The sequence below is a fragment of the Asterias rubens genome, chromosome 16, assembly GCF_902459465.1.
Source record: "Asterias rubens chromosome 16, eAstRub1.3, whole genome shotgun sequence".
NCBI classification, from domain to species: domain Eukaryota; kingdom Metazoa; phylum Echinodermata; class Asteroidea; order Forcipulatida; family Asteriidae; genus Asterias; species Asterias rubens.
The window spans coordinates 2372039-2389919 of record NC_047077.1 but is presented as its reverse complement, the minus strand read 5'-3'; the positions used below and the strand labels follow the sequence as shown (position 1 = coordinate 2389919).

General features: G+C 38.7%; 1 long non-coding RNA gene across 2 annotated transcripts; it reads right to left on the bottom strand.

The window, feature by feature from the left end:
* Positions 1–1077: 1077 nt before the first annotated feature.
* On the bottom strand, positions 1078–15517 carry LOC117300604. 2 transcript variants are annotated; one of them, XR_004520183.1, is made up of 8 exons: positions 15424–15517; positions 11341–11445; positions 10089–10193; positions 9105–9209; positions 8293–8397; positions 4844–5083; positions 4123–4187; positions 1078–2396 (listed from the first exon to the last, which is right to left on the bottom strand). It is a non-coding gene; the product is annotated as an uncharacterized LOC117300604 (long non-coding RNA). The 2 variants fall into 2 exon arrangements; XR_004520184.1 differs by lacking the exons at positions 9105–9209; positions 10089–10193 and having other exon boundaries at positions 15424–15504.
* Between the last annotated feature and the right edge of the window lie 2364 nt (positions 15518–17881).

Genomic DNA, 17881 nt, shown 5'->3' with positions numbered 1-17881 from the left:
CTCCCACCATCCTAGCCATCCCCTCCCACCATCCTAGCCATCCCCTCCCACCATCCTAGCCCGGGGGGATAGGGGGGCGGAGCCCCCCTGGGGCGGCGGGGCGGAGCCCCGCAGGATGCGCCCGAAGGGCGCGGCGATTTTTAATCCCTATTGTTCTCCGAAAAAAAATTTTTGGGGTATTTATAAGTGTTTCTCGTTTTATTTTTCTTTAATTTTCATTTTTATTTTATTTTATTTTATTTTATTTTATGTATGTATATATATATTATTATATTATTTAAAAAATTATTTTAAATTATTTGAAGTAGTTCCACCAAATCAGCAAGGAACTTTTGGAAAAGTTACTTGCTGATTTGGCGGAACTACTCCGGAAATTAGTCAGACTTGTGAAATAAAGTGCTAGGACATGAGTGAAAAGTAACAAGTTTATTGTAGTTTCAAAAAGTACATATTGTGAAACAAGTTAAAGACAGTAATTACAAATTAAGTTCTAAATTTAGGCAAAATTTAAATGCAAAATTAAAGAAAGTGTTTACAATACATGAAGGGAATTTTTCAATCAAAATTAAAGCAAATATTTTATAAACAAAATTCAAACACATTTTGGAACAGTTTGATGCAAATTTTAGCAAAGTTTGACGCCATTTGAAGCAAAGTATCTTGCAAAGTCTAATAAAATTTCTAGCAAAGTTTGACGCCATTTTTAAGCAAAATTTCGAGCAGATTTTGATGCAAATTTTTAGCAAAGTTTGACGCCATTTTAAGCAAAGTATCTTGCAAAGTCTAATAAAATTTCTAGCAAAGTTTGACGCCATTTTTAAGCAAAATTTCGAGCAGATTTTGATGCAAATTTTTAGCAAAGTTTGACGCCATTTTAAGCAAAGTATCTTGCAAAGTCTAATAAAATTTCTAGCAAAGTTTGACGCCATTTTTAAGCAAAATTTCGAGCAGATTTTGATGCAAATTTTTAGCAAAGTTTGACGCCATTTTAAGCAAAGTATCTTGCAAAGTCTAATAAAATTTCTAGCAAAGTTTGACGCCATTTTTAAGCAAAAATCTTGTGAAAGTTTTCCACCATTTTCAGCAAAGTTTCTAGCACAGTTGGACCCAGTTTCTAGCATATAGTTTCTTACATTCAAAATTAACACAAATTTTTAAACAAAACTCAAACACATTTTGATGCAATAGCCAAGCCAAGTTTGATGCAATTTGAAGCAAAGTTTCTTGCATGTTTTAGCAAAGTTTGACGCCATTTTAAGCAAAGTTTTTAGCAGAGTTTGACGCCATTTTTAGCAGAGGTATCTTGCAAAGTCTAAAGAAATTTCTAGCAAAGTTTGACGCCATTTTTAAGCAAAATTTCGAGCAGATTCTGATGCAAATTTTTAGCAAAGTTTCACGCCATTTCAAGCAAAGTATCTTGCAAAGTCTAATAAAATATCTAGCAAAGTTTGACGCAATTTTTAAGCAAAATTTCGAGCAGATTTTGATGCAAATTTTTAGCAGAGTTTGACGCCATGTTTAGCAAAATTCTTGGGAAAGTTTAACACCATTTTCAGCAAAGTTTCTAGTTTGACACAGTTTCTAGCATATAGTTTCTTACATTAAAAATTAACACAAATCTTTAAACAAAATTCAAACACATTTTGATGCAATAGCCAAGCCAAGTTTGATGCAATTTGAAGCAAAGTTTCTTGTAAATTCTAGCAAAGTTTGACGCCATTATTAAGCAAAATTTTATGCAATTTCAGCAAAGTTTGACGCCATTTTATACAAAGTTTGTAGCAATTTTTAGCAAAGGTTTTGGCCATGTTAAGCAGCATGTTAACACCTTTTTTTTTTTTTTTTTTCTAGCAGCAAGTTTTATGCAATTTTCAGCAGAGTTTGACACAATTTTCAGCAAAGTAAAGTTTCTAGTAAAGTTTTTGGCATAGTCTCTTGTAATCAAAATGATCATGCATTTTATTAAACAAATGATATGCAAATATTAAGGAAATCTTGATGCAATACCCAAGTTTGACGCAATTTTGATGCAATTTCTAGCAAAGGTTTACGCTATTTTATGCAAAGTTTTTAGCACAGTTTCTTGTAATCAAAATTAACACACACTTTCTAGCAAAGTTTGGTGCTGTTTTAACAAACATTTCTAGCAAAGTTTAACGCCATTTTCAGCAAAGTTTCTTGCCATTCTTAGCAAAGGTTAAAAGCCATTTCTAGCAAATTCGATACAAATCCAAACATTGTTGGATGAAATTTTTACAAATATATAGACATTAAATGTTTAAAGTTTTACTTTCAAATCTTGGACTGCAACAGTTCATCTCTTCAACAGCAAGTTCTTGGGTTGATGACGAACCAGAACCACAACACATTTGCAAGTCAGCATTGTTCAATATCACCTGTATGATAGACAATAGAAATCAGTTAACAATGAAGCAAACTGTTGTACCCAGTGTATAATTAATGCACACAATGCCTACTGAAAAGAGGCAAAGTTTCAATTTCTAGCAAGGTTTTTTGGAAATTGTTCAGCAATATTATAACACAAGTTTCCACAAAATTTGATGCAAATCCAAACAAATTTAAAGCAAAGTTTTATGCAATTGCTGGCAAATGTTTAGCGGAATTTTTAGATGCAAAGTTTCAACCAAATATAATTGCAGATTGCAGCAAAAGCCATTTCAAACAAATTAAAATGCAAACTGAGGAGATGTTTCAATGAAAGTTCAATCAAGTGCAAATGAAGCAGAAGCAAAAGCAATTTCAGCCAAATATATAAAGAAGGTGTAGTAAGCATAAATGCAGATCGCAGCAATAGCAAATTCAACCAAAACAAGTCTGCACCAAAGTTTAACAATATTTCAATCAAATTCAAATGCAATTTGCAGTTATGTTTCAAAGCAGTAATGTTATCTCAGCCAAAGATAAATGCAACTAGCACAAATTTAACTGTTGTTTGCAGCAAACTTTTATACAAGTTCAAACAAATTCAGACGCAATCTGTGGTCATGTTTGAAAGCCGTTTCAAAGTAATTTAACTTCATTAAAATGCAAGTGGCAGCAAAAGCAATTTCAACAAAATAATAATGCAGTTTGTAGCAAAAGTTTTTACAAGTTCAAAAAAATTCAGAAGCAATCTGTGGTAATGTTTGAAAGCTATTTGAAAGTAATTTAACTAAATTTAAATGCAAATGGCAGCAAAAGCAATTTAAACCAAAAAAAAAGGAATTGTAGCAGAAGTTTTAACAAGATCAAACAAATTTGATGTGGTAATGTTTGAAGGCGATTTCAAAGTAATTTAACTCGAATGCAAGTGGCAGCAAAGTTTTGAAAATTGCAGCAAAGTTTTGAAGTATTCAACCAATTTCAAATGCAATATATGTGGTAATGTTTCAACGCAATATCAGCAAAGTGTAAATGCAGTTCACAGCAATAGAAATTCAACAGAGAAAAAAAAGCATTGAAGCTTAAACAATTCAAATAAGTTCAAATGCATATTGTAGTGATGTTTCAATGCAAAGATAAAAAGCATAGCAATTTCGACCAAACACAAATGCAGCAATACAAATTTCAAACAAGAAAAAAACCCAGTTTGCAGCCATGTTTTAAAGCAATCTAAAGCAGTTTCCAGCGGTAGCAATTTTAACCAATTATTAAATATAAATGCAGTTTGTAACAAAGTTTAACACTAAATGCAATATGTGGTTAGGTTTGAAAGCAATGTCAGCCCAATATTAATATAGGTTGGTGCAAAGTAAAACAACAAAATAAAAAAAACCTCAAGTGCAAAATCTGGTTATGTTTCAAAAGTAATTTCAAACTAATCGCGTTCACATGCGCATGGCAACGAGCAAGTTTGGCAAATATAAATGCAGTTCGCAGCAAATAAAAATAACAAAATCAATCTGGAGTTATGTTTCAAAGCAATCTCGGCCAAATATAAATGGTTGACAAGTTTAAAGAAACTTCAAACATTACTAAATGCAATTTGCGGTATTTTTCAAAGCAATTTCAATTTAACGTATATGCAGTAAAAGCAATGTCAAGCAAATATAAATGCAATTTGTTGCAAGTTTAAAAACAATTTGATGCACATTGTGTGATGTAAAAAGAAGTATAACTTACAATGTTTTGAAGTTGGATTCGGGCGGACATCCTTCGGGCAGACATCCTTCAGGGCAGAGGGTCGGCTGAAATTGAACAAGAAATTACATGGTCAATCTCATTGCAATTCAATACATTTGTACAATCTCACTAAAGCATAGTCAAATCACAGAACATTTTGGTCACAAGTCGGCCAGAAAAAAACAGTTTAGTATGCAATTACAGTCGCAGCATTAGCAGTTTCAACTAAATTGTAAAAAATTCAAACAAAAATAATGCAAATTGTGGTAATGTTTCAGAGCAATTTCAGCTAAATATAAATGCACTTTGCAGCCAACACCATCAAGCTCAGAGAAAAGTACAGTGAATGATATTGCAAATAACAAGTACATTTAATTGTGATATACTTGTACAACTTCACTGAAGAGGCATTGTAGGTAATTATAAATTGACAAGCTTGACAGCAAAGAGCAGCAATTTCAGACATTAATGAATGCAAGTGGTCACAAAGTGTTAAGACATTTGTCAAAAAATTGGTTGCAAAGTTTCAAATTGGTTGCAGAGTTTCAAGATATTTCATTCAAGCAAATGCAATGGTAGTAAAAAGTGTTTAAAATATTACAGAATAGACAAGTTGATATATTGAATGCTACACTTGAGTACGGTACGAGAAAGAAAGTATAGATGTTTAAACTATTGAAGAAAAGACAAGTTGATATAAGGAATGAGGAGAGAAACTTACATGTTGGTGTAGCTTGGGTGTCAATGGTACGGGACTGAGACCACTAAGGACCCAAAGGTTGACATCATCATGCTCAGAACATCAAGAGCATCGGCAAGGCACCTTCCACGACCAGCATCAGAACAAGAATGAAACCAATGGCCCAAGGACCTGGCATTTTATACGGTCTCCGCACGGTGGAGCGCCCTCTTCCACACAAAGGACACCTTTTCAAAACGGGCGTTTTCGAAAACCAGCTGTCTGCAATACAAGGTAAAGAAGTTAACTTCATTTGAAACCCAGGCTATTTTTAGAGTAACTTCAATAGGATTAAAGTGGTAAACGGTTGCAGCTCTTGTTCAACCTTTCCGACCGAGCGCCAGACATACTCAAACACAATGCTCTTTTCATTGCAGTAATGGGTGGGAGTTCACCACTGAATTATTCAGAGGCATCCTAAATATGCTGTTCTTTAAACTGATTGGTCACTTAGATCACGGAGCTGTTGAATTATTCAGAAGCATCCTAAAGCTGCTGTTCTTTAAACTGATTGGTTAGATCTGGGAGCTGTTGAATTATTCATTCGCAAACTAAGCTGCTGTTCTTTAAACTGATTGGTTTTATCTGGGGAATGTTGGACCATTCAGCGGACACCCGGGAACAAGTTCATAAATAATTTTAAGTTCGCTGTGCGGCGCGGCAAGCATTTGGAGTTGTGTTTTGTTATACATTGCAACAACTTGTTAAGACGTGATGACATTGGATGGCGCGGTGGAATCCTTTAATGATGATGTCATAATTAACAAGTAATCAATTACTATATAAATTATTATGACTTATTCAGGACAAAATCAATAATTTCAAACTATCTAAAACGTTGTGGGGTGTACACAAAATTAAACATCGTCTCCGTTTTACAATTATTTATAAATTGTTCGGGGGGGGGGGGGGTGCGTTTTTTGATAGCTCTCCCAAAATACTATGTAGCAACATAATGAATAAATACATAAATTAGTGCCAGGGCTTGTTACAGAAGCGATGGCCTTTTTGTTTCACTTTGGGGTTTTTTTTTGTATAGAAGTGCCGCTGCTTTGTTAACATGTTCTTAGAGCACGACCGAGGGTGGGCTGGCAGGGCCCTCGCCCGGCTGGGTTGGGGGCCGCGGGTTGGGGGCCGCTGCACGGGGCTCTGACTTGGTGCAAACACGGTCTTCTCGGACATGTCGGAGCAAGGCAAAGTAGGCACAGTAGATACAAGTTTGTCCTGTATGTTTTTCTCGAGTTGTGTTTCAAAGCGAGGGGTGGGTGAATACTGTTTTCCGGTACATGAAATCTGTTGTACTTGAGTTCTATTTTAGTTTTGCAACAAGGATTGTTTGTGGTAAAGAAGATGGTTGAATGATAAACGTTCGTACCCCCAAATAACCTTGCTATTGTCCGTGCGTAGCGGGAACGAAACAGTAGCAACCGCAAAGATCAAATTTGTCGGCCACGTTTTCACATCAAAGACCAGCGTGCCGCACATTGGCCGCAACATGTAAATGTATTACATCAATAGATTCGATGTTTTGTTATACATTGTAACAACTAGTTTTCACGTGATGATGTTCTAAAGTTTCTTGGCTTGGTTTGTTTACAAAAATAGCGCCCGCTGCGGCGAGGAGCAAGCAGTGTAAAACATCATAATTCACCACGAATTCGATACAATTAATTGATAATAAACCGAAAAATCGTGAATTTAAAGGGAATTTTTCACAGCAACCCTTGACTACTGAAATTCAAGCTTTGGTGTTGTTATTTTTCCCCAGTATATTGTCAGACATACCCCCATGTGTTGACTGTGAAAAAGTTGATGAAATGGTGACATTTGAAAAAAATTTCTAAAAGCAACTATTAGGGTTTTCAATGTGCACTAGACAGAATGAAAACTTGAAATCATGAAAGTACATATCACCTCATATTCGAGAAAATTAATTGATACAAACAGAAATATCGTGAACTGATGAATGCAACCTTTAACTTATGAAAATATCACAATGTTCAATTTAGCTTGGGACAGGGAGAGGAAAGTTTGTTCACATAATGTTCAAATACTGGTCTTTGCCAATTACCACAGTTTACAATACTTTAATCCCACTTGAACTGCATGGTTTTGGCAGGGGGATGTCACCTACTCAGGCATGATATTTTTACTACTTTGATCCGATTTCAAGTTAATATTTTGCCCTTGGAAAATTCTGAAAAACTGTGATTAAATAGCATGAAATGTCTGGTGAAGAATTGACTCCCTCTGAGGAAAGAGGTAAATTCTCACACAAATATCGGAATCTGAGAAAGACTTCAGTCCTGAAGCCTTACTCATTTGTGCAACAAGGGTATTTTTTCTTTAGTATTTTCTGGCAATTTCGATGACCGATTGAGCCAAAATTTTCACAGATTTGTTATTTTATGCATTAGTTGGAAACACCAAGTGAGAATACTGGTCTTTGATAATTACAAACGTGTCCAGTTGCCTTTAAGATCTGTTGGCTAAAATTCATTTGACATTCATAGCCATTCACATGTTGGGGTGCAAGCTTATAAGGTACTAACGTAATTATTACACATAATGTAACATATTTTTTAAAGTGCATAGTGTAGCTGTGAAGTGTCCCAAGCGTCCTATATGTATTAATAGAGGACTCCTATGTTACATTTTGGAGTGTCAGATCAGATTATAAGCAATATACAGTATGGCAAGATCTATTATGTGCGATAGCCCCTATAAAGTAGCGTACAATAATTGTTTCAGGTGAAGACAATCTTTTTAAAATGGTCAACATAATCCCTTTCAAATGGTCTAAAACCCATAGACCCTTTACACCCATTAAACTCTATGTTCCCAAAACTTGTCTGGCAAGTTACGAAGACCGTGCCTTTTCCCAGCTGCACACCAATGTGGTACAAAACTATAAAACCTACCTTACATGTAGTTGCATGTAAACTACAGCATGGTGGCCATTTTGGCAGCCTGGTTAACTTTCCAACTTTGCAGAATATTTTTTGAACAGCGTTTGTGCATATTGGCTATTGATAAGTTGAGCCTAACTTTTCGCAGGTGTGTATTCATGTACACTTGGTTCATTCACAGAACATACAAATACTATTCTTTGACAACTACTGCAGTTTACATATGCTTTAATTCCACTGGAACTTGGCCAACTATTCAGGCATGATAATCTTCCTATTTTTGTCCAATTTCAAATAAACATTTTGCCCTTGGAAAAATCTGGGAAAATGTGACAAAATATAGCCTGAAATGTCTGGTCAGGCATAAACCATTTGTAAATGTAGTCAGCCCTTGAAATATCCAACTCTTTTCCAAGGACTCAATATCATGCCTGGCTATGTTTCGTTTCAACTGTATTGGATCATAAACCAAAGGAGAGAGATACAACCGAAGATCTTGCAAAAAACAAATACAAGACTTACCCGCAGTGAAGAAAGTTGACTTCACTCAGAGAGGCAGCTCAGTATCTCCTTCATGATGTAACATCAGTCAATGGCAACAGTCAAATAACTTCTTGAAAAGAATGTCTGCAAAAGTATGAAAACATGAAAAGCTGTTAATAATTGATCTAAGATGCATGACCTTTCTTATTAACTTACTGATTTCAATCAATATTTCCATCATGATGCACCTTAGATTTTTTTTTTTTATTTTGATACATTGTAAGATCAGAGTGTTTTTGGTTTGTTTTAACACAAATAACACTTTTGAGGTATGCCAAAATTAATATGAAACAATTGGGTTTGGATAAATTTGTCTGCAACAATAACAAGTGATTTTTATATAGCGCTTTATCACAGCCCAAAAGGCGTATCAAAGCACTTCTTACACTATTACCCTATTACCCCGGTCACTGGGCCATATATTTCATTCCTTAAACCATCTCAGCTCCCTGGGGAGTATACAGCCGGTGCTGCGAGTTACCGCGCTCCAAGCTAATCATCCATATAAACCATCTCTGCCCTCACAGGTACCCATTTTACCCCTGGGTGGAGAGAAGCAAGTGGTTAACTGTCTTGCTCAAGGGAATTTAGTTTGGTGTGCTACATATTTGGCAGCATTGGCTGTATACTCCCCAGGGAGCTGAGATGGTTAAAAAAATGATATAAATGGCCCAATGACCAGGAGGTAATAATGTCCTTATCTAAGAGTAGTACTATTACTGCGTAATGTTGAGTTGTCAAAGGAGAGAGATACAACCAAAGTGCATGGAATAAATTAATGCAAGACTTACCATCAGTGAAGAAAGTTGAGTTCACTCAGAGAGGCAGCTCAGTATCTCCTTCATGATGTAACATCAGTCAATGGCAACAGGCAAATAACTTCTTCAACAAGATGTCTAGACAAATATGAAAATATGAAGATTTGTGTAAACATTTATTAAAGATGCATGACGTGTCTTGTAAACTGGCTGATTTCAATCAATATTTCCATCAATATTTCTATCATAACACAACTTTTGCAAAACCAAGTAGTTTGTAGGATTTGAAACTTTGCATATTGGAAGTTCGATCCAGAAAGGTTTGAGATGGGTTTGGGTAGTTCTGAAAAGGAGTAGTTTTGGTTTGTGTTGGTTAACACTAAGTAGAAAGCTTTTTGGGTTCAGACTCGTCCCACAAATTGAGGCACTTCTGCAGAGAAGACTTGTTCTGTAAGGAGAGGGGGGGGGGGTGGCCCTCAAAGCTATATAAATGATCCATAAGTAAGGTTAGTAAACTGTTCAAAAGAGGTTTCTCCTACTAATTTATATGTACTGGCTTGTCCGTGGCAGAGAAGTTTATTGCATTTGACACAAGCTCGGATTCGTCAGGCTCCTGACAACGAATAGAGAAGGCGAGGCAAACAGTTCAGACTAATTTTATCATCTTATAAGAGAAGGTGAAGATGATTATGAATCTGGATATGGGTCGAATCCAGGTCATGATGCTTGTATCCTTGGGCAAGACACTTCAGTATAGTTGTTTCTCCGAATCCAGGAGTAAATGGGTACCTGTAAGGGCTTAGATTGGTTTAGCTTGGTGTGCTACATACTTGTCAGGACAGGCTCTATACTTCCAAGGGAGCTGAGATGGTTTATGGAATGAAATAAATGCCCCAGTAACCAGGGGTTATAATGTTCGAAGCACAATGATAATTTCTTTTAAAAAATGCTCTATATAAGAGTTGGTATTATTACTGGGTTGTGTAGAGGTGAGAGTTGAATAAATGCAAGACTTACCCGCAATGAAGAAAGTTGACTTCACGCAGAGAGTCAGCTCAGTATCTCCTTCATGATGTAACATCAGTCAACGGCAACAGTCAAATAACTTCTTGAACAAGATGTCTGCAGAAATATGAAAAATAAAGAGTCGTAAAGGAACATTACAAAATTCGTTTTTTGCTAACATAACAGTTGCTGACAGTGTACTACACTTTTGAAAAGCCTGTAGAAGTTTGGGACTGATCAGCCATCTTGGTCACGAGAAAATAGTATAAATGAATGATTACACATTTTGAATGACATCGATTAAAAGAAGAAAACGCTCAAGGAGCAATCAACCCTACAAGGGATATTAGTTTTATTTATTTCTCATTAAATATGACATTTCAGACAAACATATTTCAAGGGAAGTTTTCTTCATCAGTAGACCATTTTTATATAACACAAGCAGATCCTTGCCATTTGTTTGGAGGATTGTGCGTCGCGTGATAGCAAATAAAAGTACCATTGCACGCTGCCAGCGTGCAATGGTACTTTTCAGATGGAACGAAAAAGCTGAGTAAAAACATCACTCAAAGCTGAGTAAATAGTGCCGTCACGTTGATGACCTACAGTGGCTGGAGTATAGCAGTGAGTTTACTAATCAGTGCAACTAGTGCCACCACATGGATGACCTACAGTGGCTGGAGTGTAGCTGTGAGTTTACTAATCAGCGCAAATGGTGCCGTCACATGACTGACCTACAGTGGCTAGAGTGTAGCAGTGAGTTTACTAATCAGTGCAACTAGTGCTGTCACATTGATGACCTTAAGTGGCTGGAGTGTAGCTGTGAGTTTACTAATCAGTACAACTGGTGCCGTCACATGACTGACCTACAGTGGCTTGAGTGTAACAGTGAGTTTACTAATCAGTGCAACTAGTGCCGTCACATGAATGACCCACATAGGCTGCAGTGTAGCAGTCAGTTTACAAATCAGTGCAACTGGTGCCGTCACATGACTGACCTACAGTGGCTGGAGTGTAGCAGTGAGTTAACTAATCAGTGCAACTAGTCCCATCTCATGGACAACCTATAGTGGCTGGAGTGTAGCTGTGAGTTTACTCATCATTGCAACCAGTGCTGTCACATGGTAACCTACAGTGGCTGGAGTGTAGCAGTGAGTTTACTGACCAGGGGTAACAATGTCCCAATAAAAAGTAGGTAATGTTACTACAGAGTGTAGAGTTGTCTGAGGAGAGAGATATGGAACAATTATTATACATGACTTACCAGCAGTGAAGAAAGTTGAGTTCACTCAGAGAGGCAGCTCAGTATCTCCTTCATGATGTAACATCAGTCAATGGCAACAGTCAAATAACTTCTTGAAAAGAATGTCTGCAAAATTTGAATGATGAAGAGCTGTTTATAATTGATCAGAGATACATGACATGTCTTGAAAACTGGTTGATTTCAATCCATATTTCAACCATGGTACAACTTTGATTTGTAAATGTTGATGCTTTGCAAAACCAAGTGCTTTTATTTAGTTTGTGTAACACTCTGTATTGTCCACTGACTGCAAGTAGAAAATTGTTGTGATACAAATTCATCCTAAAAATGTATGCACTTCTGCAGAATCGATATATGTTCTCTAGAAGGGGGGGGGGGTTGACGTAACAATCTGAATGATCACTTAGTGAGATAAGAAAGGTTTGAAAGAGATTTTCTGCTAATTCCTATGTATTGGCATGTCATAGCCAAGCTGTATAGTGCATCAGATTCAAGTTCTGATGGCTGAGTGGTCAGGTGATCAGGGTGTGGGTTCAAATCCTGGTCATAAAACTTGTGTCCTTAAGCAAGACACTAAACTAGAATCGCTTCTCATTACCCAAGGGTAACAATCTTAACTAACCATTTCTTGTTTTATATAAGTGTTATAAATTGAACCAATTAACTTGTGGTACTAGAGCGAGACACTCGTCTATAATTGCTTCTCTCCACCCAGATGTAAATGGTGCCATCACATGAATGACCTACAGTGGCTGGAATGTAGCAGTGAGTTGACTAATCAGTGCAACTAGTGCCACCACATGGATGACCTACAGTGGCTGGAGTGTAGCTGTGAGTTTACTCATCAGTGCAACTAGTGCCGTCACATGACTGACCTACAGTGGCTTGAGTGTAGCAGTGAGTTTACTAATCAGCGCAACTGGTGCCGTCACATGACTGACCTACAGTGGCTGGAGTGTAGCTGTGAGTTTACTAATCAGCACAACTTGTGCTGTCACCGGGATGACGTACAGTGGCTGGAGTGTAGCAGTGAGTTTACTAATCAGTACAACTTGTGCCGTAACACGGATGACCTACAGTGGCTGGAGTGTAGCAGTAAACTGATCAGCGCAACTAGTGCCATCACATGAATGACACACATAGGCTGCAGTGTAGCAGTGAGTTTACAAATCAGTGCAACTGGTGCCGACACATGACTGACCTACAGTGGCTGGAGTGTGGCAGAAAATTTACTTATAAGCACAACTGGTGCCGTCACATGGATGACCTACAGTGGCTGTAGTGTAGCAGTGAGTTTACTAATCAGTACAACTTGTGCCGTCACATGGATGACCCACAGTGGCTGGAGTGTAGCAGTGAGTTTACTCATCAGTGCAACTATAGTGCCGTCACATGGATGACCTACAGTGGCTGGAGTGTGGCAGAAAATTTACTCATAAGCGCAACTGGTGCCGTCACATGGATGACCTACAGTGGCTGTAGTGTAGCAGTGAGTTTACTAATCAGTACAACTTGTGCTGTCACACGGATGACCCACAGTGGCTGGAGTGTAGCAGTGAATTTACGAATCAGTGCAACTAATACCGTCCCATGAATGACCCACAGTGGCTGGAGTGTAGCAGTGAGTTTACTAATCAGTACAACTTGTGCCGTCACACGGATGACCCACAGTGGCTGGAGTGTAGCAGTGAGTTTACGAATCAGTGCAACTAATACCGTCCCATGAATGACCCACAGTGGCTGGAGTGTAGCAGTGAGTTTACTAATCAGCACAACTTGTGCTGTCACCGGGATGACGTACAGTGGCTGGAGTGTAGCAGTGAGTTTACTAATCAGTACAACTTGTGCCGTAACACGGATGACCTACAGTGGCTGGAGTGTAGCAGTGAGTTTACTAATCAGTACAACTTGTGCTGTCACACAAATGACCTACAGTGGCTGGAGTGTAGTAGTGAGTTTACTAATCAGTAAAACTTGTGCCGTCACATTGATGACCTACAGTGGCTGGAGTGTAGCAGTGAGTTTACTCATCAGTGCAACTATAGTGCCGTCACATGGATGACCTACAGTGGCTGGAGTGTAGCAGTGAGTTTACTCATCAGTGCAACTAGTGCCGTCACATGGATGACCTACAGTGGCTGTAGTGTAGCAGTGAGTTTACTCATCAGTGCAACTATAGTGCCGTCACATGGATGACCTACAGTGGCTGGAGTGTGGCAGAAAATTTACTTATCAGCGCAACTGGTGCCGTCACAAGGGTGACCTATAGTCACTGGAGTGTAGCAGTGAGTTTACTAATCAGTGCAACTAGTGCTGTCACACGGATGACCTACAGTGGCTGGAGTGTGGCAGTGAGTTTACTAATCAGCACAACTTGTGCCGTCACCCGTATGACCTACAGTGGCTGGAGTGTAGCAGTGAGTTTACTAATCAGTGCAACTAGTGTTGTCACATTGATGACCTTCAATGGCTGGAGTGTAGCAGTGAGTTTACTAATCAGTACAACTTATGCCGTCACATGGATGACCTACAGTGGCTGGAGTGTAGCAGTGAGTTTACTAATCAGTGCAACTAGTGTTGTCACATTGATGACCTTCAGTGGCTGGAGTGTAGCAGCGAGTTTACTAATCAGTACAACTTATGCCGTCACATGGATGACCTACAGTGGCTGGTGTGTAGCAGTGAGTTTACTAATCAGCGCAACTAGTGCCGTCACATGAATGACCTGCAGTGGCTTGAGTGTAGCAGTGAGTTTACTAATCAGCGCAACTAGTGCCGTCACATGAATGACCCACAGTGGCTTGAGTGTAGCAGAGAGTTTACTAATCAGTACAACTTGTGCCGTCACATTGATGACCTACAGTGGCTGGAGTGTAGCAGTGAGTTAACTAATCAGTACAACTAGTGCTGTCACATTGATGACCTACAGTGGCTGGAGTGTAGCGGTGAGTTTACTAATCAGTGCAACTATTGCTGTCACATGGATGACCCACAGTGGCTTGAGTTTAGCAGTGAGTTTACTAATCAGCGAACTGGTGCCGTCACATGACTGACCAACAGTGGATGGAGTGTGGCAGAAAATTTACTTATCAGCGCAACTGGTGCCGTCACAAGGGTGACCTATAGTGACTGGAGTGTAGAAGTGAGTTTACTAATCAGTGCAACTAGTGCTGTCACACGGATGACCTACAGTGGCTGGAGTGTGGCAGTGAGTTTACTAATCAGCACAACTTGTGGCGTCACCCGTATGACCTACAGTGGCTGGAGTGTAGCAGTGAGTTTACTAATCAGTGCAACTAGTGCTGTCACATTGATGACCTTCAGTGGCTGGAGTGTAGCAGTGAGTTTACTAATCAGCGCAACTAGTGCCGTCACATGAATGACCTGCAGTGGCTTGAGTGTAGCAGTGAGTTTACTAATCAGCGCAACTAGTGCTGTCACATTGATGACCCACAGTGGCTTGAGTGTAGCAGAGAGTTTACTAATCAGTACAACTTGTGCCGTCACATGGATGACCTACAGTGGCTGGAGTGTAGCAGTGAGTTAACTAATCAGTACAACTAGTGCTGTCACATGGATGACCTACAGTATAGGAGTGAACTTACTAATCAGTGCAACTAGTGCTGCTACAGTTCAGCGCTTTAACTTTTATCATACTATGTCTGTTTGAATGATCCGAGTTCAGATTATCGCCACTACATAACGACACTGGACACTATTGGTAATTGTCAAAGACCAGCCTTCTCACTTGGTGTATCTCAACATTTGCATTAACAAACCTGTGTCAATTTTGGCTCTATTGGCAATTGGTCAGAAAAGTTGTGAGATAATGATGGCAGAAAAAACACCCTTATTTTTGAAACCTCAAAGTCCAATTCTGAGGTCTCGAAATCAAATTCATGGAAAATTAGTTCTTTCCCGAGAACTACATCACTTCAGAGGGAGCCGTTTCCTCACAATGTTTTTATACTATCAACAGCTCCCCATTACTCGTTACCAAGTAAGGTTTTATGCTTGAGTAATTACCAACATTGTCCACTGCCTTTAATCAGCTCCCTTTAATAAGACCTACAATGTACATACCTCAGATGATGAGTTGACATTCCTCCTTCTTGAAATCCCAAGAGTGACAATGAGATGCCAAGTGCGGCCGGGCAAGGAAAATTCCAATATCAGAATCGTAAGAAACTCACAGCCAAAGAATTGAGTCAGATGAGTCCTACACAAAGAAGTAAATACTTGCTGTAAATATAAACCTTTAAGGACTTTGCATCAAGGGCTCCTGATCTCCTTATACACTATTTCTGTCTTTGCTGAGCAATTCTGCTCTGTGCTAAGCATATATCTACACACCAGGGCCTACTTTTATAAAGCTGTTAGGCAGGAGAACTCTGCTTTAAACAAATCTTGGCTTAGCAATTTTTTTCTGTGGTTAGCAAGTTTTCGTGTTTACATGCTGTATTAAGAAAGGCCAAGGGCCCAATTTCATGGCTTTGATTATCGCCGGATTGTGCACTCAGGATCAATATTCTTCACTTACTGTACATGTAAAACCACAAAAATTCTGCACAAGCTGTGCAAGCGCAAAATGCCTAGATTGAGTACTCATGTGCACAAGCAAAAAGTTGCTAACAGGTGAAACTCGCTCGACTTGTGAGCAGAATTCCTTGCTTTGTAAGTATCGAATCTTTACATAAGTTAAGCAGCGAGTCATGAAAATGGGCCCTATTACCTCTCTGTTTGCTGATATGAGTAATATATTTTGTGGTGCCCAGTATTCTTTACTAACAAGGGCCCCCAGTGTGTCATTAATTTTTGGATATCTGCAAAAAGACCTTAACAGGTGCCAAACCAAAACATGTTTGCTTTCGTGTTATCTACTGAGGTTTAGTAGAATGCAAAAGGTACATGTAGGTGTCGATCGTAGCGTCGTACATCAAAACAAAGTTTTTTTTCTGCAATAGTAAGCACAACAAAGATGTTTATGCATATGGGCCCTGGGTGTGGGTTCAAATCCCGGTCATGGCACTTGTGTTCTTGAGCTTCACTATAATTGGACTTAATCGGGTATCTGCTAGGGTATAGGTTCATGTTGCGATTGAAAAAGCCTGATATTGGCCGGTAGCTAGAGTTAGTATACAAATATAGACTGCTTCGAGTGCTATGGTTAAAACTATGACTCCCGAGGTGATCTCCGGAGCGTTCTATTTTCCCGAGGTGAAGCCGAGGGAAAAAAGAATGCTCCGGGGATCACCGAGGGAGTCATAGTTTAAACCATTGCACGAGTAAAAGCAGCCAATGTTTGTTTTATAACACCCCAAACCTTTCTAAATAATGTACAGACTTTACAGACCTGAATGCTACAATCCCACACGACGCGAATACAGATTGCAAAAATTTTACTGTGCTGCATGTAGCGTCATGTAATCCGAAATGGTTACAGACTATTAATTTATCATCCTCGTACAAGCAACGGATGTCTGGGTACTGCACGCCGTGTGCTAGTCTTTCGGACTAGCGCACGGCAAACTGATGCACTTTCACACGGCCGTCGTCTAGCAAAACTAAGACATATCATGTGATGTGCTCTATACCAATGAAAAGGCAGAATATTGGTACTGGGTGTTATAATTGAATCTAGCAGGGGGTTATGTATGGATGGGTCAAATACAATCAGAACATACTGATCGAAATGTCAAGTTATTTTACAACAGCGCCCAATTTCCACTAAACCGTAAGCAAATAATCGGCGCTTGTGGGAGAAGGGAATTCCGTGATTACGGCAATAGTATTTCACAGGTTAGCAGGAATATGTGGCTTGCGCTCGTGCATACTCTATGTTATTAGGCATTCTACACTTAAACAGCTAGCGCTGGGATTCAGCACTTGCACATAAGCAGAGAATGGTGATTGTTATATGTTTTGTGAGCACTAGAGGATTGGAATGAATGTACTCTTCCAACAACCAATGACGTACAACCCCTTTATGATATGTTTCTTGAAAACTAGAGGATTGGAATGAATGTACTCTTCCAACAACCAATGATGTACCATCCCTTTATGATGTTTCTTGAAAACTAGAGGATTGGAATGAATGCACTCTTCCAACAACCAATGATGTACCATCCCTTTATGATATGTTTCTTGAATACTAGAGGATTGGAATGAATGCACTCTTCCAACAACCAATGATGTACCATCCCTTTATGATATGTTTCTTGAAAACTAGAGGATTGGAATGAATGTACTCTTCCAATAACTAATGATGAACCATCCATTTAAGATATGTTTCTTGAACACTAGAGGATCGGAATAAATGTACTCTTCCAATAACCAATAGTGTACCATTCCTTTCCGATATGTTTCTTGAACACTAGAGGATTGGAATGAATGTACTCTTCCACTAACCAATGATGTACCATCCCTTTATGATATGTTTCTTGAACACTAGAGGATTGGAATGATGTACTCTTCCAATAACCAATGATGTACCATCCCTTTATGATATGTTTCTTGAAAACTAGAGGATTGGAATGAATGT